A 20,126-nucleotide genomic window follows, 5' to 3' on the forward strand; every position below is an offset into this window, starting at 1 on the left:
GGGATTTATCATTAACTCGCCCCGAGGAATTTCAAGGGCGCGGAGCCAGCCCGGAAAGTGCTCTCGCTGCTCCTCGGACACGACGCGTGGAGCGAGTCCCTGCGGTGGCTTGTCCCCATGGTGGCTTGTCCCCATGGTGGCTTGTCCCCACCGCCAGCTAAACCGCAGCGGCGCCCCAAAAACCCACCGGGCTGAGAGGTCCCGGTGCTGGGAGCTGCCAGTTGGATCCAAGGGGGAGTTTGGGGGTGTGTGTGGGGGGGAAATAGCAGCTTTCCCCATCCTGATCACCCCACCTCTGTACCCCCCGTCCCTGCTCCGACCCCAGCCCGCTGGGGACGTCCCGCCCCTCCCCAAAAAAATCACCTGCAAAGGGTCCCGCCAGCTCAGCCCGCACTTAATCCACCAGAAAACACCCTTCATTCCCCTGCCTGGCCCCAAACAAAGGCACCCAGCGAGAGAGGGGGAAGGAGAGAGGGAAGGAAAGATCCCCGGAAAAAAAAAAAAAAAAGAAAAACCAAACCAAACCAAACCAAAACACCCACCGCGATTCACCTGGGCAGCCCAAGGGGTGCGTCCCGCAGCTCCCCATCCTCCGCCGAGCTCCAAATTCATTGTTTCCCTGCCCGGTATCCCGGAAAAAAACCTCCAAAATAATACCTGCGGAGAGCAACCTGCTGCTGGGCCGGGGCCAAGGGCTGCCCTTTGCTCGGTGGGATTGGCCACGGCGCCCGCGGGAATTTAACTCTTTGTGTCCTCCTCCGACGGGGATTTTGGGGAATGATGGCTCGGTCTGGCTCAGACTGAGGGATTTGGGGGGACTGACGGCTTGGTTTTGCTCAAACGGGGATTTTGGGGTATCACAACTGGGTTTTCCCGAAATAGGGATCTGGGACGGGGTCTGACACTGCCTGCCTTATTTTCAAGTGGGGGGTTTTGGGGGGTCTGATGGCTTGGTTTTGCACAAATGGGGATTTGGGGATCTGAAAACTTTTTTTTCTCCAAATGGGAATTTTGGGGTCTGACAGCTTGGTTTTGCTCTAATGGGGATTTGGGGATCAGACAGCTGTGGGTTTTTTTCAAATAAGGAATTTTACTGATTTTGCTCAAATAAGGAATTTGGGGGCCCAAGGCATCCAACAGCTAAGGGGTTTTTTTTTGGGGGGGGGGGTTGCCTTATTTGTTGTTGTTGTGGTTTTTTGTTTTGTTTTGTTTTTGTTTGGGTTTTTTTGTTGGTTGTTGTTGTTGTTGTTTTTGTTTTACTTTTGGTTTTGGTTTGGAGTTTTTGCCTGCTTGTGGTTTTTTGGTTCTTTTGTTATTGTGTTTTTGTGTTTGTTTGTTTGTTTGTTTTTCCAGATAAGGATTTTAGGGTCTAATGGGTTCTTTTTGCTCAAATGGGCGTTTGGGAGTTTGAGTCTGGTGACTTGTTTTGGCTCAAATGGGGACTTTGGGGTCCGACAGCTGGGTTTTCTCAAACAGAGATTTGGGGTCTCACTGCCTGCTTTTATTCAAGTGGGGATTTTGGGGTCTAATGGCTTGGTTTTGCACAAATAGGGATTTGAGGGTCTGACAGCTTGTTTTTGCTCCAACAGGGATTTGGGGGGTGGTTGATAGCTGGGTTTGGTGTTTCTTTTTCAAACAGCAGATTTTGGGGTCTGATGGCCTGTTTTCCTTCAAATGGAGGTTTTGGGGTCTGGCATATTTTTGCTAAAGGGGGATTTTGGGGCCTGACAGCTGGGTTTTCCTCAGATAGGGGTTTGGGGTCTGACTGCCTGTTTTGAGGGTTTTTTTTGTTTGTTTGTTTGCTTGTTTGTTTTCAAAAGGGAATTTTAGGGTCTGAAGTCTTGTTTTTGCACAAACAGGGATTTGGGGGTCCAACAGCTGATTTGGTTTTTCTTTTTTTTCAGATGAGAATTTTAGGCTCTGACAGCTTGTTTTTGCTCAGAATGGAAGTTGGACAACTTGGCTTTTTCTAAGAAGGAACGTCTCAAAACATCTTGTTTCCCCTCAAATAGTTATTTTGGGGTCTTCCTAACAGGGGAAGAGAGGGGTAGAGAATTGGGTAAATAGGATGACATGTCCATAGAATCTCAGCATGGTTTGGGCTGGAAGGGACCTTAAAGATCATTTAGCTCCATCCCTGGGGCTCATTTGGCCCATTCCATGGGCAGGGACACTTTTCAGTAGCCCAGGTTGCTCCAAGCCCCACCCAGCCTGGATAAAAGCTGGACCTGGATTGTGCTCTCCCTCCTTTTTGCCATCCAACCCCCCCATCACTCAGAGCAGAGTGCCACAGGATGGTCCAGAGCTCCTTCTCCTGCTTTTCCAGCTGCCAGCACTGAGGCAGGAGAGCAATCAGGATTCCCATCGGGAGCCCTCCCGGCCTCAGCACTTACATGGGATTATTTGCAGTGGTGAAGGGAGGGAAATAAAGCCACACAAAGCTGCCACTAATTTAGACTTATTTGCTCAAGTGAATTTGGTGTTGGCAGGATGTCTGTGGATCAAAGGAGTCGCTGGCTGGAGCCTCACAAACAGCCCTGGCATCGGTGGGCAAACAGCAGCAAGAGCAGCAAAACAGCAACAACGCTAAAATAATCAAATATGGGTTATGCTGCATTTAAACCAGGGCAAAACACACCCCTGGGGTACGTGGGGAAGGTGTAAATTATACCAGAATGGGTCCCTGTGGAGACTCAAACTCTTAATTCTGCCCTTTAACTCCAGAGGCAAAGAATTCCAAGAAACAGGCTGGTTCCTGCATTGCCAGGAGATTCCCAGCGTGTGCACCTTGGAAGCAGCCAACTCCTGCAATAACCAGAGCTGATCCAGGAGCTCTGTCAGGACCTGGACCCTCCTCCCCAGTGGGATTTGGGGAAGCTGCCCGAGCAGGAGCCCTTGGATCGCGGCGTGGAGCTGCAGCAGGCCCAGGCTGGGCAGAGCTCACAGGAGCCAGGCAGTTCCCTGACACTGCAGCTGGTTTAGGCTGTGCTTGTTCTCCCTTTGGGAGCTGAGTTATGTCTTAGCTCTTCCCACAGATGAATAAATCATGATAGGAGAGACTTTGGAGAAGGCTGGAAAGGCTGGGATAACCCGCGCTCCTGGCGCTCTCGGGCAAGCCGTAAACTTTTGAACCCTGAACTCCCGTTTCTAACCCAGGTCTCCGGTCTCTGAGACGTGAACCTCTTCACCCACCAGAGTCACCTCCCCAGAGCCCCTCCACCACCTCTGAGAGCCAGCAGAGACCCCCCCAGTTGGCATCCAGCATCCCTTTGTGCTGCATCCAGGCCGTTGTGTCTCCCTGTCCCCATGGACAGAACCATCAAGACTCAGTCTGGTCCCTTTGAGGGGGTTTATCCATCTCTACACTGCCCTTTATGGGTGGCTATGGATGGCCTGTGCACCCAGACCCAACCCCATGAGGTGACCTCCAGCCCAGGGTTGGAGTTATCCACCTAAAAAGCCTCCTTCTGCCTTGAGGAAGAGGCTTTGAACATCCACCCAAACCCTTATTCCTCTTGAGAATGATAAGAAAAAGAGACTCTCCCAAACCCCAAACTCTTTGTTCCCTGTATCCTTCTGTTTTCCTTTCCCTTTCCCTTGCAGAAGTGTCAGGCTTTGAGCAGCCCCCCCCCAGGCAGGGTGATTTCCTTTCTCTTGGAACCATTTCATTTCAAGATCCCAGAGATCTCCGAGCTCCCTGGACTGCAGCTGCACAACTGGTGAAACATTTTCTGCCCTGAATCACAGACTCAATTATGTTGGAAAAAACCTCTGAGATCCTCGAGTCCAAGCTGTTGCTGATCCCCACCTTGCCCCCAGCCCAGAGCACTGAGTGCCACGTCCAGTCTGTCCTTAAACACCTCCAGGGGTGGTGACTCCACCACCTCCCTGGGCAGCCCATTCCATTGTCTGATCACCCTTTCTGTGAAGAATTTTTTCCTCATGTCCAACCCAAGCCTCTCCTGGTGCAGCTCAAGATTATAACCAGAGATGCTGAACGCAGATCTCCTGCAGCACCTCCTCACCAGGCTTGGTTTGAAGCTCTTCCCCACTATCTGTTACTAGAGCAGAGATTTCCATGCTGATCTTCAGAGCAAGGACCTGATCCTGCTTTCAGTACAAGGTTTTCCCTGTGTTCCTGCAGAGATGATGCTTTGATTTGATGTGGGTGCCCCTGCAGGGATCACAGGGACCACAGCCAGACGTGCAGGATGGGACTGGGAAGTTGCAGATTGAAGACACGGCTGTGCCATTCCAGAAAATCCAACCTTTCCTCTAGGAAAGCTGATAAAATCCCCAAACAAGCTCTGGGGCTGAGCTCCCAGGAGAAATGCCACAAAGAAGTGGATACCCAGTGTTTATCTGGGTTGTTCCTGCTTTTAAAGTGGAATAATTTGAGCCCATGGGAGGCCCCTTCGTACCCACACAGAGCTGAGGGTGGGAGAGGACCTTCTCCAGGCTGCCCCAGGGGATGGCAGGGGGTCCTGAGGCTGGGTTGGCACCACAAAGCTGGGCTGATGCCATCTGCTGCAGTGGGGGAGCCTTCCTGTCTCCAATCCTTAACATCTGCCTGCTCAGCTCGAGCCAACACGAACAAGCCAAAAGACTCTGGTTTATTCATCCAGAGGGATGGTTTCCTGTTCTGGAAAAAACATCCCTGCTGCTCTAAGCTGTCTCCTCCTGCATCCACACAGGGCAGACAAAGCCTCTCAGTGCTGGCAAACCACAGCCTGGTGCGTGGCCCAGGTCTTCCCATAAATCAGGAGAGGCTCCTGCGTCTCCACGTGCAGGTGGTGAAAGCTTGGCGGGGAGAGGTGTGTGTGTGTTCTGGGATGCTCTGGTGTGGTGGCTTGGCCATGGGATGTGGGCCAGGTCTGTAAAAGGGTCTGTAAAAGTCCCAAACCACGTGGCCCTCCTGTCCTGTGCCTGTTGCTCTTGTAACTGAAGAGATGAACAGTAAATGACCACCCTCCTCCCTGCAGCTCACGAGAGGAACAGGTGAAGGAGGGTCTGGTTCACCAGCCAGGGAGATTTTTTTCCTCCCACAGGAAATCAAATTATGTTAATGCTGGCCAAGGCCTTCATCTAACACTTAATAACTGAAAAAAAAAAGTGTGTGGGGAAGCAGTGTTGTCCTTTCCTCCTGCCCTCCCTTCATGCCTTGGCTGGACAACCCCAATGATGCCATTGCCAGTGAGGTCTCCAGTGGGCAGTGGCCAATATCCTTGGGAATGCCAGGTGCTGCCAGGTGTTGCCAGGTTTCCCAACTAACTTCTAGACCAGAGAATCAAGGAATTATAGAATCAGAATGGTTTGGGTTGGAAGGGACCTTAAAGACCATCTCATTCCACCCCCTGCCATGGGCAGGGACACCTTCTACTAGCCCGGGCTGCTCCAACCTGGCCTTGGACACTTCCAGGGATGGGGCAGCCACAGCTTCTCTGGGCAACCTGTGCCAGGACCTCACTGGTCTCACAGGGAAGAGCTTTTTCCTAATATCTAATCTAAATCTCTCATCTCTTAGTTTAAAACCATTCCTTAAATACCTTTGGGTGCTCATCCAGAACAAGGGAGACAAACCTCCCATTCACAGTCCCAAAGTATCAGGCCAGGTCTGGTAAAAAATAACTTGGAGCAAACTAACTGGCAGCCAGGAGGGCTGGATTTCCACTGAAACCACCAGGTGTCCATGGATCCTGTTTGAAAGTGCCTTTTCTCTCCCTATCTGGAATTAGGGATTCAGCACAGCCCCCTTGGCTTGGGGTGGGAGGTTTTTTTCAGGGAGGAACACCAGGCTCAATCCTCATCGGGTGTGTTTACCCGTGATGTCCCATCTGACTCCATCTCCACCATGGCCAACCTCTCCCCTGGGCACGACTTGGTGGCTGAATGGTTTCAGCAAAAGCAGAAGCAGAGAGAATCCCAAAGTCCTGGGAAGAAGGAGCTTCTGGAGGGGCAGTGGAAGACCAAGCAGGGATCCTGGAGCACCTCTGTGGTGGCTGCCAAGCCTCAGTGCAGGACCCAAGGCCTACACTCCATTTCCAGTCCACGAGGACCCAGCTGACACAATCCACAGGGAGGGATTTGGCTGACTGAAAGTGAGCGTGGGCTGAAATTCCATCAGAATCCATGGCCCTGAGCTCCGGGAATTTGCAGTTAATAAGTGGCCTGAGTACTATAAACACATCCCCCAGCCATTGCCTTCCCCACGACTCCTTTGTCCTCCCAGGAATGCGGGTATTCCCTGCCCCGAAGACAAATTCCTTTGCAGTCACTGGCACTGAACCGTGTCTGGAAACCAGTTTGTCCAGTGGATAACCAGTGGTTTTGTCTCCAGTCCTGCTCCAGCCACCGAAGGATTCAGGCTCGTTCATCTCCAGGCTCATCCTCCTCAATCCACGCGCTGGCTCGGATGCCACGTGGAGAAAATGAGAAGGAAAGGTCTTGATGACCCACATTTGATGCTGACAGGATGGCCCAGAACTAGGAGTCACCTCTCTCCATCCGGTTTTAATCCTCAAACGCAGCAGGGAAGGACCCAGATTTGGCCAGGAAGAGGGATGGGAGAGGGTAGGAGCAGAAGGGTGCTCAGCCATACTGTGCTGCAGGTACAGGGTGATGCCTCCAGGATACTCATCAACCTTTATTCCTGAATATTTGTGGTCGAGGCAGGATTCACTGGTCATGCCAGGGGACTGTGTCCCCTCTGACCAGCACTGGTGGTGGAGGAAGCCTTTTATCCGGGAGATATCCGTGGCTCTGACCTCTGTGGGCTGTCCAGCCACAGGAGAATGACAGTGGGACAGAGGGAATTTGAAGCAACAAAATGGACAAAACTCAGAAAGGATCCGCAGGCAAAAATCCCTCTGGTTTAGGCACAAATCACGCCGGTTTGGAAGCATTTCTGGCTGGAGACCTTCGGTCATGCTGTGACTTCACCCCGCCAGGAGTGACTTTGTGGGTCACCTGGGAGATCCTCCTGCACCCTGGAGCAACCTGTGGAGCAAGGGTGTCCCACCAAGCCTTCCCCCTGCCACGGCAAAGCAGCTTTCCTCTGTGGCTCCCTGGCAGCCTGGGCATCCCCCAGCCCCTCCTGGGGAGGGATCAGGGGACTGGCTGTGCGTGCAGGTGCTGCTCTGGAGCGGGAGGACGGAGCAGATGGCTGAGGATGCTGATGTCTGCTGACATCCAAGCCACAGCAGATGCCAGGGGAGACCTGGCTCCAACGTGACCCCCTTCCTGTCCATCGGGTGAAGAGGGGCCTTTTCCCAGCCCTGCTGAAGCCAACACAGCAGATTCCAAGCCATCAACTCCTTTTGCTCCTTCACTGAGGGACCCCAGGGAGGGGTTTTCCACGGAACTGCCCTTCTGGAAGCCTGTGGACCTCACCCCATCGCCTCTGGGACGGGCCACAGAGAGTTGAGGGGAAAAAAACAAAAAGAAGGACTTTGAGAGGAGAGTAGGGGACGGGCCAGGGAGGGAAAATTTCCATATCTGCATAATGAAGCCGATTACATAAGGGCATCCTGCGTCATCATCTGCGGCTGCATCTCCGGAGCAGTAATTACATCTGCACCACACATCTAAAGGAAATATTACCACATCCCCTTTCCAAAATCTATATTTAGCTCTCCCAAGATGGGTGCCAGGGGCTTTATCATTCCGTGTACATTGGCTATAGAGCCAGACAACAGGCACATGGAGGGGTTTGGGCTGTTTAGTTTTTTTTTTGGTTTGCCAGCCAGCAAAATAATCTGGAGTTCGGTGTGGCAGCTGCCCTGAGTCCCCCTGCAAAGGTGGCTCCGAGGTTTTGAAGCGGTGTGAGATGAGTGGAATGTTTTCCCGGCCTCCCTCAGTGCCTGCCAGGCCGTGGGGGTGCAGCAGGAGGGCAGGAATGGCAAAGCCAGGGCTTGGCTTTCCCTCCTCCTTCAAATGCTCCTTAATTTCTGCCCCAGTGCTCTGAGCCTTTGGGAAGCCTCTTTTTTTTTTTTTCCCCTCGCTGAATAAATGACCTGATTTGCAGGGAGGTGTTGCTCTCTCACAGGTTCCTGGGCTCTCTGCTCCGTCACGAGTGGGAAACAAACCCTTTTGCTCTGCCCAGCTTTGGACTTCAGAACCAGCTTCGGGCTTTGAAGGCTTCTCCCATCCCTCCAGATCCTCTGGAAGAGGAAGAAAAGGTGCTTTGGAACAGAAGGAGAGGTTGCAAACCTCTCGGTTTGATGGAGGGCTTTTCGTGTGGAGCTGGAGATGGGACAAGGCTCTGCTCTCCAAGCTGGAAACACGAAGGACACAATAGCAAGCCTTGGGGCAGGGCTGGAGGATGAACTGAAGCACAGATTTGGTTTCCTCTCGTCATCCATTTGCTCATCACCAACCCTGAAAGCCCTGGAAAGCACCAGCAGCTCTGCTGCAAAGAAAACAGTGAGGGAATACATCCACCTCTCCTCCAAAGAAGCTCCTCCAGCAACAACTTCTGCTGGGAAGCTGGGGCTGTGCAGGGCCAGGAGTGTGGGACACTGAGCACCAGCTTGGTGAGAAAATGATTCTGGCTGTGCTGTGTGAGTGTGTGTGTGTGTCCAGCTTGGATGAACCACCCTCAGGTGGGAAAATGCCCTCTCCATCCTGGACTCGTAGAGAGGGGTGACAAATCCTCCCTGTTTCTCAGGTCTGCATTATTTCTACCTCAGAAGACACAGAGAAATGGAGGATGGAGAAAGGGGAGGACAACAAAGCTCAGCAGAGCTGTAATTGGGGTCAGATCTAATGAAACATGTGAGCTGCCCTGTAATGACTGAATAAACAACCCAGAGGATGTGAGGTGAGACCTGGCCAGAGAAAAAGACCATTTTACTGCTGTTTACACTCTCAGGAGCTGCTCAGGGTCTGTCAGAAATGATCAGGAATGGTCTTCCCAGGAAAGGAAAACCCAGATGATCAGACAGCACATGGACAAACAATCCATGATGTCTCTGTCTGTGTTTTCATGTCCAGCCCAAACCTTCTTCCACTGCCCTGGTGTCCTCTGGGGCTTTTCCTACAGCACCCTGTGGCTGATATGAAACCTTTCCCCAGTCAGCCTGAAGATGACCATCACCAATCAAAATCATGGAATCACAGAATGGTTTTGGGGAAGTGACCTTAAAGGTCACCCAGTCCCAACCCCTGCCATGGGCAGGGACACATTCCACTAGCCCAGGTTGCTCCAAGTCCTGTCCAGCCTGGCCTTGGACACTTCCAGGGATCCAGGGGCAGCCACAGCTTCTCTGGCCAACCTGGGCCAGGGCCTCCCCACCCTCACAGACAACAATTCCTTCCCAATATCCCATCTTACCCTGCCCTCTGGCAGTGGGAAGCCATTCCCCCTTGTCCTGTCCCTTCAAGCCCTTGCCCAAAATCCCTCTCCAGCTCTCCTGGAGCCCCTTTAGGCACTGGAAGGTGCTGGAAAGTGTCCCTGGAGCAATCACCCTGTCCTTACTGGGCAATTTTCCTCTCTCCCATTACAGGCTTTGTGACTTTTACTGCTCACCTGAGCTTTGCAGATCATGGACTGATGGTTTACCCCAAAACAGAACAACGGGTTGTGTTCTGTGCCTGCACCTTCCAGGGATAAAAGCCTGCTGGCATTTCCCTCCTGCCCTAACCCTGCTCCCATCTGGTTTTCCCTGGCTCCCAGGGTGCTGCTTCCATCCCAGTGCTCCTGGGGAACACTTAGGAAAACCCCTCCTCTTCAGAAATTCTTGTCACGGGGGGAGGTGGGGAGTGACACCCCCAATCACACAGCATTTGGCACCATCTTTCTGTGTGGAAAGGAGAGAGGGGGGAGAAGGACGATGTGGGAGCAGGGAAGGAGGGAAAGCAGTTCTGTAAATGATTTGCAGGAGAGAAAACAAGCTCCTGGCTGGTTTAAGTGGTTTCACGGGGACCACAGAGGTGCTGGGTTAATGGTTGGACTTGATGATCTTAGATGATGCACTGCAAATCTCCTCATGGCCAGGATCAAGTCCCAGATGCCTCTTCTTCTACTCCTGCCTCCACAGCAGGCAGCAAGATGCCTTCTCCAGGCTCAGTGATGCCCTTGATACCCACAGATATCTTTTGGATGGGGCTTGAACACTGGATTTTTGTTTATAGGATGTTTCCCGTCTCATCTCTATCCCAAACCCAACGAGAGTCTTCTCCAGAGCCACAAATGCTCAGGTCAAGCTCATTTCTCTCCCTCAGAGCAGCGAGGTGTGTGATCCTCCATGTCCCACGAACACCTCACCCCTCCTCCTGGTCCCCAAAACTCCAAACACACTTTAGGAGAGACCTTTAACCCCTGTCTGGCTGGTGTTTCCACATGTGAAGCTGAGCATGCTCTGGGCACTGACACCATCCCAGGGGTGTTTGGGAAGCCAAGGAAAGCTCAAAAGCAAGAGGGGCTTCAGCCTGGGTTGTGCTGGGGTCTGTTGAGGCAGGTGTGTCCTAAGGCAGAGCTTTACTGTGACCAGAAGTCTGGAAAGAGCAAAGCAAGGCTGGGGAGGAGCTCTGGGATCTTGGTTTTAAGTGGACTTGTGGTACGTGTCAGGTGGGGATGGAAATCCCCCCGTAGCAGTGCTGGCTCTGGGGCTGACTCTGGGTGGGACACTGCACTCCTGCATGATCCCTGCTCCAGGGACTCACAGCAAGACGCCTCTCCTGCCTCCATGCCCAGAATCCATCCATTCCTCTGGCCCCTTCATCCTCACTGAGAGAGATCCTGCCCATAACCCTGCATTCTGTTTCTTCCCGGGCTGCATTTTCGTGAATTCAGGCTTTTTTATCCCCCATCCTGGTCCAAGCCTTACAGATGACAGCCTGACAGCCCCTTGTCTGGGCTCTGAGCAATCCCACGCCGTTCATCTCACCCGTGCTGCCGACAGGGGCTGCTCTGGGATCCGCCTGTTCAAACACCACGAGGATTTCCAGCGTTTTTCCTCGGGTTTTTAAAGGAATCTGTGCTGACAAATCGCTCACACATTCCCAGGAGGCTTTACAAGGTGGCTTTGGGGCAGTGCCAAAAAACCCCTCTGTTAAGACAGGGGTTGGGAGCGGGATTGCAGCCATGGTCAAATGACACAGGGATGTGTGGAGTCCTTTTCAGTGTGGAAAGAAGGAGCGCTTAGCCAAAACAAAACAAAACAAAACAAAACAAAACAAAACACCAGGAAGCAGGTAAAGGCAGAAATCAGGGAGAAAAGAAAGAAAGGCCTTCCTCACACAGTGTCCTGGGGACCTCCTGCCATGGGATGCAGTAGGTACCTGTGTTCCAGGGTAAAGTTCATGGAGCAGAAATCCATCAGGAGCCAGTGAAAACTGCACAGAAGTCAAATTTGGGAGTGTATTGAGGGATTATAAAGCAGGCAGTCAAACCAAACCCAGCCCTTTTCCACCTGTCCTTGCCCGTTGTTCACAGAATCACTGAGGTCGGAAAAGACCTTTTAAGATCATGGAGCTCAAAAGTTCATATTGATTTTCCCTGCTGCTCATCCCTAAAACATTAAGTGCCCCCCTTGTGTCCCAGGAAGGCAACGGGTTGGAGAATGATCAGGGAAAACTCAAGTGGTTATAACCCAGAGGGTCTGGTGTTCATAATGCTCCAAAGAAACCCCACCAAAAAAACACATTAAAAACTGCAAGAACAACAACAAGAAAACCAAAATTAAAACCGAACCCAAAATCCCCAAACAAACAAACAAACACACAATCTCCCACAAAAAAAAAAAAAAAAAAAAACAAAACAAATGGAACCCCCACAAAAATCCCCCAAAACCAAAAGCCACAAACACCTTGATATTTTGCCAAACTAAGTTAAACTGGATTTCCTAAGCTGAGGATGGATTAGCTGTTGTGAAGGGACCTAAATCTGCACAACAGGACGGGGAACTCGTCTCCAGCAGGAAGGGGGGATGGTGGGGAAGGGGAGGTGGTGGCTGATGTTTTGGGAATGCTGCGGGAAGGAAGAGCATCCCTGGGAAAAGGCAGCCACAATGCCACCTGGCCCTGAGTCCCAGGAGGAAAGGAAACTCTGGGAAAGCTCTCCATGACTTGCTGAGGAGCTTTAAAACTTGATCCCTGTGCATTTATAGCAGAGGGGGGATCTCCCTGGTGCAGACAGACCCACAGACCTCAGAGCACTTGAGGAAGCAGGTAGAGCTTGGACAAAATACCAGGGAAGGGAACGGAGCTGGGAAGGGGCTGGAGCAGCAGGAGCAGCTGAGGGAGCTGGGGGGGGTCTCATCCTGGAGAAAAGGAGGCTCAGGGGGGACCTTCTGGCTCTGCAACTCCCTGACAGGAGGGGGGAGCCGGGGGGGGTCGGGCTCTGCTCCCAGGGAACAGGGACAGGAGGAGAGAGAACGGCCTCCAGCTGTGCCAGGAGAGGTTTAGGATGGACAACAGGGAAAATTTCTTCATGGAAAGGGCTGTCCAGCCCTGGCACAGCTGCCCAGGGCAGTGTTGGAGTCCCCATCACTGGAGGGGTTTAAAATCCCTGTGGATGTGGCACTTGGGGACAGGGGTCAGTGGTGGCTTTGGCAGTGCTGGGGGAACGGTTTGACTTGGTGATCTTGGAGAGATTTTCCAACTTTAATGACTCTGTGATTCTCCCTGTGCCTTTGCCTTGCCTTGTCTTTATGGCTCTTAGCCTCTACCTGATCCTGCCTCCTTCATCCCAGGAAGCACCACCTGTTTTCCCTGGGAAGGGTCATTTTTTCCCCCTCTTCTCTCCTGGCCCTGTCTCTGCAGAGCTGTTTTTGCCAAGGTCAGCCTTGCACTGATGATGCCTTGGACCCCAGTCCTGCTCTGGGGGGGCTGCCCCACAAGTGAGACCCTTCTGAGGGAGGAGGGACAAGGGGTTAAACACCCCCAAATGTCAGTGGCCCTAAAAATAGCCAGGCTTTTCCCGCTCCCGTTGACTCACCCGTCACGGACCACAAATTCCTGAGACACGTCACGGGCTGTGGGGAAATCGCCTGTCCCTGCAACTGCTCCAAACAGACCCTGTGTTTGTGTCCAGAGTGACCCCTGGCCACCCTCTGAGGGACAGCCTTGCCTTCCCAAGCAGGAGGGTGATGCCATCACAATGCCAGGGGTGATGGAGCTGAGATGTGTCAGCAGAGATGGGCTTGATGGGACTGAGAGCTGAGTGAGCATCCTCACTCCCTTCTCCTCCTCCTGGGATTTCCTGGGGTCCTTTTTTGGGGTTCAGCCCTGCCAGTGAGGGTTTCTACACCTGCAGATGCCTCCTCCACCGAAATAAGATGCCCAGCAGAAAGTAGGGCCTTCTGTTTGTGTCTGTGCCCACCCAGCTGGATTTCAGTTGGTTCTGGTTTGAATCCCACTCCCTCCTCCAGCTTCAAATCCACCCCCATCTCTTCCCAAGTGCCAGAGCTTTAACCCCAAATGAGAATGGTTCAAAGGCCCCTTCTTGAAACGTCCCTCAGTAGAATCTCACTTAGTGGTTCCAGCTTAAGAGCAGAAATGCAGGAAAAACACAACCCGAAGTATTTTGGAGATGTGGGGACCAGGAGTGTGTCCAGCTGCCTCTGGACATCCAGGTGGGATCACAGCCAGGAGCAGCACAGCCTCTGAAAGCCACCAGCTGGCCCCAGGAGCCCACACAGCCACGTGGCCAGGGAGGTGGTGACCTCGGGAGATGGGATAGAGCAGGGGGCCCATGGTCCTTCGGTGCCAGCCAAGCCCCCTCCACCCTGCAGGAGCCTTCCCACCAGGAGATGTCCCCTCTCCAGCACCCAGACCCTCATAGTCCTAACCCAACCTGCCCAAAACTCCGCACTCTGATCACTGGGGCCTCCTCCCACCCAGAGGGAGGTGCAGAAGGACGTGCTTACATCTGCCCTGCTCGGTGGAGAGACCCCCAGCCCACAGCTGGGGTTGTAAGAGAAAGGTTGCCACTGATATTTTGGGAGCCACTTCCTTCCCCTCCCCTCCTCCAGAATAGCTTTTTTGTCTTTGGGTTTGTTTTCTTTGTGGCTTTCTAAAGGTTTGACCCTGACGTGTGTTTTGAATGGATTCAAACGCGGCATTGAATTCCTCTCGGGATGTGGCTGCTTTGGGTAAGAGAGGGAGGAGGGAATTTCATTGTGTCCAACCCTGCAAACCTTTGGAGAGGAAAAGCAGGGTCTGTTTCTCCCTGCTGAGCCCCGTGTGCTCTCCCAGCTCCTCCCTAAGATCAGACGATCCAGCCACTCCCACACGTGTCACTTGTCCCTGTTCAACAGCAGCTCCGCCAGCACAACCCCTCCACAGTGGGAAAAGTGGGATAATCGTCTCCTGGCCAGCCCAGGTCCAACACAGACCCTGCCAAGCCCTCACAGATGGATCCAGCTGCTCCTTGAGTGTTTGGAGACTCGACCATCAGGTAAATTAGTGCAAACTCAGGATGTCCCTGAGCATCCAGCACCGCCCGCTTCTCCCTGCGCCCAGGGCTCTGGATGGATCCAGAGGGAAAAGGGAGCCTCAGGTGATGCCAACCTGGCTGCACAGAGGGGTTGTGTCTGCTCTGACCTGGCCCTGGGGTCCCTGTGGCCCCCCCTGTGTGATTTCAGGGGTGAAGGGACCCACACAGATGGCAAGGTGACAGCGCCACAGCCCCCCGTGACTGATGGCTTTGCACGTGGCTGAGACCTGTTTATGGTGTTTATTCAGCTGCTGGATGCCCAGCTAATAATTTCACCCTCTTAAAGTAAAGAATAAAAGCTCTGGCAACAATCTGGCCTCTTGGCAGGAAGTCAAAGGGTCTTGGAGACCCCCAGTTTTATTTTGGGCTGTCTCTTCTCCACCCGAAATACGTAAGAACTGTCAACCAGGACAAAAACTGTTGATATTCTGGTTCAATAAACTTACAGAATTTACTCTGCAATTCAGTTTGCAATGAATGAATCCCCTTCCCAGGCCTTGGCCATATTAGATCTCTCCTGGAGGCTCATGGACAACAGGGAGGAGAGGGCTTTTAATTTGATTTTCCAAAATGAAGAGCGGCGAAATAACTGCGGCAGCGTTGCCTGAGCTCAAGCTGGAGATCAGAAAAATTGCTGATAACGAGGGAGAAAAAAAAAGCTCAATAATTCCTGTTCTGGCTTTGGAAAAAGCAGGCTGATGTTCTCACATTGCACAGGGACAACCAAGAGCTTTCTAGTCCATCAGTAACCCAGGAAGACGCTCAATGGCATGGCCTAAGGATAAACATTTTTAAACAGCGGGTTCAGATTAATTTGCTCCCAAGAGTCCCATGGAAGCAGGACAAGGAGTGGTGTTGCCTCCTGCTCATCCTCTCTAAAAAATCCCAGGATTTCTCTGTGATATCCCAGAAGACTGGAAAGATGATAATTACAGGGCAATATTAAAAAAATAAAAAATAATAATAAAAAAATAAAAATAAAAGGGGGAAAGAAGAAGAAGAAGAGCTGGAATGATGCAGCTGAGCCTGGCAGAAAGTGATGCAGGGCTGGAGGAATGGAGCGTGGGAAGCTGTCAATATAAATAGATGGCTCATGCAAAGCAGCACTTCACAGATTCATTCAACTCCAACAGGGGCAGGTTGTGTGAGATGACCCAGGCAGCTCCACAGATGGAAATGTGCTCATGTGAGGTGCTTTGCTGTGGAGTGACGAGGTTATTCTGCTTAAAAAAATGAGTTATCGTGGCAATGGTTTGGGTTGGAAGGGACCTTAAAGAGCATCTCATTCCACCCTCCTGCCCTGGGCAGGGACACCTTCCACTAGCCCAGGTTGCTCCAACCTGGCCTTGGACACTTCCAGGGATCCAGGGGCAGCCACAGCTTCTCTGGGAAATTCATTCCAGGGCCTCCCCCCCTTCACAGCCAGCAATTCCTTCCCAATATCCCACCTCTCCCTGCCCTCTGGCAGTGGGAAGCCATTCCCCCTTGTCCTTTCTGCCCTTGAGAAAAGGTGCTCTCCCCCTTCTTTATCCTTAAAGCTTTCGATGGGGAATGCTGGCTCTTCACTGGGTGCCAAGGGGCTGGGACAGGGGTGTTTCCAGCTGGGTTTCATGGAGGCCTTCCCATCTTCCCTGGGCAGCTGGTGATCAGACAAAAACACACCAGGAAGGGGAGAATCTCACGGATCCTTCCCCATTACCCCCCAGCCTCAGAGCTTTTCAGGGATACCTCCCACCCGAGGTTGCTTTTGGAATGGTTTGGTGCCATCAGAGGACACTCCCCACGACACTGCCTGGTCCCTCCTCACTCAACCACTAGGTTGGTGTTTCACCCTCCATAAATTTTTTTGGCAGTGAATTTTTACAAGGGAATTACGACCTCTAAAAACAGCCACTTGATTTGGTTTCTCTCTAACCCAGTGTTTGAGTCATCTCCAGTTACATTTTGAGGTAGAGTCACATCCCCTCATCCCTCCATCCCATAAACAGGCACTTTATTAACCCATTTTAGGCTCCACAGTAGCTGCATATAGTTGAAATTTTGGGGCCTCTCAGGCACTTTGAGAGTTAAAAATCGCTGTCCCAGGCTGTGCTTCCCCTCTTGTAACTCTTCTTTACCCCTACGAGTCACTGGGATACCCGTAAGAGGTGTCCCTGAAGCAGAAACCATCTCCCTGCTGCCATTCCCACCTCTTATGTGGGACATGCAGGCCACTGCCCACCCCCCAGGGAGGCAGAATCCCCCAGGGTAATTCATGCCAATTACTGCAATCAGCTAATTAGCAAACAAGATCGATTCAAATGAAGTTACGGTGTCAACAGCCATTATGCAGGCTTGTGTGTGCTGGAGTAAAGCCATCCTGGGGGGATCAAAAAGCCCTTGGAGATGGGAAATGGGGAGAGGTAAAGGGGATATAGAGGGTAGAAGGGAAATAGGGGGGAAAGGAAACATCCCTGAGATAAATTAAGGAGGAGAAGTGTCGTGAATGGAAAGCAATCCGGGTAATTGCTCGTCAGTTTGATGGGGATGATGGAGAGGGGTGGTGCCCACCAGCCAAGCAGGTTGGGATGAGAGGGAGAAGTCAGGTCTTCAGCTGGGAAATACCTGGACACCTCTGTAGGACGTCCCCCCAAAGGTGGGGAGCAGGGGGGAGTTCTCCCCCCTGGAAAACGCCAGGGTGAAAGAGCCCGGGAAGAGCTCTCTCCTCCCATCCCCACCATCGACCTGCCCCAGAGCCAGCTCTCTAAGGAAAGCTGATTACCACTTCTGGAAGGGAGTTGCCAGCCTGGGATGCAACAATCCCCCGATGGGAGTTGGTGGCAGGCAGAAGTGGAACAAGCCTGGTTTTATCTCCTTTGGGAAACCTGAAGCAGGATGGGGCCACGAGGAGCTGGGACTCCGGGAACAATTCCCACCCGGAGCCAGAGCCTGGTGTAAAGCCTGCAGAGACATCTGCTAATCCTGCCCTAAGCCCTCTGTGATGGATTTAAAGGGTGTTTCTGTCGCTCGCCCCCGGGGATCGAGATCCTTACGGGATAAGTGTCCCAAGGAAATGAAGGGATTCTTCTTCCCACAGCGGGGTGTGAAAGGGAGACGTGGCTTCTGCTGGGAGGGGTGATGTGCTGGTGTCACCTCAGAGGACAGGGACACCTGCTGTAGTGCTGTGCTGGGCTTCCAGGAGGGGAGTTTTGCTCTGGAGCTGACAGATGCCCTGGTTTTATCACAGCAGCTGGCCCGGAGAAACATTATCCTGCAGCCCAAATCTCTGCCTGTCTTTAAAACCCTGGAGAGGTGCAAAATTGCTTTTCACTCCAGAGCTAAGGGTGGGGAGCTGAAGAAAAGGGTTTTCCCTGTTTCCTGTCCTGGTCAAAGCCGGGTTTGGGGCTGTAAGGCTGTTGTTCTACCTGTCCTCAGCTTCCCTGCTAAGGAGGAGGGGGGAAGACACCAACAGATTGATGGGAAAGTTCATTAAAGGAGGAAAAATGAAGCTTTTCAGCTTTGAGGAATAACCTGTGAGCGCTGGATGCATCCACACAACCCGGTGCTGGGACAGCAGAGCTGGCCACATGGGCATTCATGGCACGGGGAGGCTGCTCAGGTGACTTGCAGGACTCGTTTTTTAAAATAAACAGATCCCTTTTATCGCCTGAAATCCCGAACCTCCGCCGGGAGGAAACAGCGTGGAACAAAGCAATGGCACCATTAATCACCCCCGGAGCCCGGGGCTTGGCTGAGGGAACCTCTTCCCAAAGCCACAGGACCCACCTCCCACAGTGCTGGGCACGACCCAGCCCTGCTTGGACCCGGGGCTGGCCAGTCCTGCTCACCCCCTGCACGTTTTGTCCAGAGGGAAAATAATCCCTCTTTTCTTCCCCAGCTATCAGGAATGCACCACACCTGGTGCCCCTCGGGGAGTGTTTGCCATCCCGGCGGGCGCCAGGGCCGGGTTGTTTGCCCAGGGATTTTTTTTTTTTTAATTTTTTTTAAATTAAATATTATTATTAAAAGCTAATTCTGGCCCCTGAGAGCGTGGAGGGGAGGGCAAAGCCCCTTGGCTGGCACTGAGGAATGTCAACAAGGGCCTGGGTTGGTTTGGCTGGTCCTGGCGGTGTCACAAAGCCCTCCAGAGCCACGGGAGATGAGTCTGTCCAGGTTTTTCTGCTGGAAAACAGACTGGCTGTTGCCTGCAGGGGGGATTGCCTGCCCCAAATAGGTGCAGGTGGCACATTGCACAGCTTTAGACACACGGTCAGGTTTTAAAACACCCCCTCATAGTCCCCAGGTTAGTTCCCGTTCCATACAATCCCTGAGGGAAACCCGGCTTTGCAGGGCCAAGGGCCACACGAAGCACCAGCAGCAGAGCCCAAAACAGATTAAAAACTTCCCACTCAGAGCTCAGCAGCACTGAAACCACTCCCGGGTGGTGGGGACACCCCGATCCCCAAAGAGATCAGCCCCTGGGGCTTGGAAAACCACCGGGAGGGAGGGAGAGTGTGGCAAGGCAGGAGGAAGAGGGCAGCATTCCATGGGAAGGGGGAAGGAAGGGAGCAAATTCCTGCTGTGCAGTGGCTGGCCAGGGCCCAGACTGGGCAGCAGGGATTTATTGGTGACATTACTGGAGGAGCCAGAGCCGTGGGGAACATCAGGGTCTCCCTGAGCCTGGCACTGAGCTGAGCTTTATGGGCTGTGCTCAGCCTGCTCCTGAGACAGGTATTTATGCCCTCTCTCAGCTGAGAGCACATGGAGATGTGGGATCTCCTGGCGGAGGCCTTTTAAAAAATGGATTTATTTTGAGGAGGGAGAAATCTGAGCCAAGAACAGGTGCTGATCTTTCCCAGAGACCCTTGCCCTGGGCAGCTCCCACAGTGCCTGGGGGAGGAGAGCTGTGGGGTGCTGTGGGAGTGCAGCTCTGCCTGTCTCATCCCAACATCCCTTATGATTTTTTGGGATGTTTCCCTCCTCTCCTTTCCTCCCTGGCCTCTCTCAGCCACTTCAGCTTATCCCCATGACAGGGACAGCCTTCCCTGGCTTTCCACCTCACGGTCTGGGAGGTGAGATGAATGGTCCGGCCAAAACCAACACCAACATGTCCCTGTCCCCTGTCCCTCATTCCCTTGTAATTCCCAGCACTGCTGGAGGCAGGAGCTGCAGGGAAATGTCTGAGACCCCCATCCCAACACCTCGGCTGGGATGGCTGGGCTGTTACTCCAAGTGCTTGCCAAGGGCAGAGCTGGGGATGTAATGAAGGCAACGGTCCATGGGGAGTGGAACGAGCCTGTACTAGATCAGCTGATATAATTAGAAAGCAGGGACAAGGAGATGAGCTCCTGTGCCCGAAAGCTGGGCTGGTTTTTTTTTTTCCAGCTCCAGCAGCTGGGCTAATAAAAGCTCCGACCTCCCCCTGTGCATCATCTCCAGCTCGTGCCTGCGGGGCACTGCCATGGCTGGGAGCTCGGGAGGAGCTCCCATCCATCAGTGTTTCCAGGGATGGGGCATTTACAGCCCCCTTTGCCTACCAGTTTCATGTCCAGGTTGTCTCTCCTCATGTTCTGGTGCAGGAAAGAAACCCAAAATGGCCCCAAAATGAAAACCTTCTCTGGTGAAAGTGGGGAGGAGACAGTGGATCTGTGTGGGAACATCCCCACCAAGTGAGGTGGCAGGCTGGGAGAGCTGAGGGTGTTCAGCCTGG

General features: G+C 52.8%; 1 protein-coding gene across 4 annotated transcripts in view; it reads right to left on the reverse strand.

The window, feature by feature from the left end:
- The window catches only part of LZTS3 (leucine zipper tumor suppressor family member 3), a 48,432-nt gene that overhangs the window by 22,130 nt on the left and 6,176 nt on the right, over nucleotides 1-20,126 (reverse strand). The window contains exon 1 of one of the 4 annotated variants that reach the window (XM_050321053.1): nucleotides 553-722. The exons of 2 other annotated variants lie outside the window; for them this stretch is intronic. The gene's annotated coding sequence lies outside the window, so the exon portion shown is untranslated. Of the gene's footprint in view, nucleotides 1-542; nucleotides 723-20,126 lie in introns of those variants that run through there. One more of the 4 variants, XM_050321052.1, reaches the window with a different exon arrangement.

This window comes from Myiozetetes cayanensis, unplaced genomic scaffold (genome assembly GCF_022539395.1).
Source record: "Myiozetetes cayanensis isolate MyiCay16 unplaced genomic scaffold, myiCay2020 scf26, whole genome shotgun sequence".
NCBI lineage: Eukaryota > Metazoa > Chordata > Aves > Passeriformes > Tyrannidae > Myiozetetes > Myiozetetes cayanensis.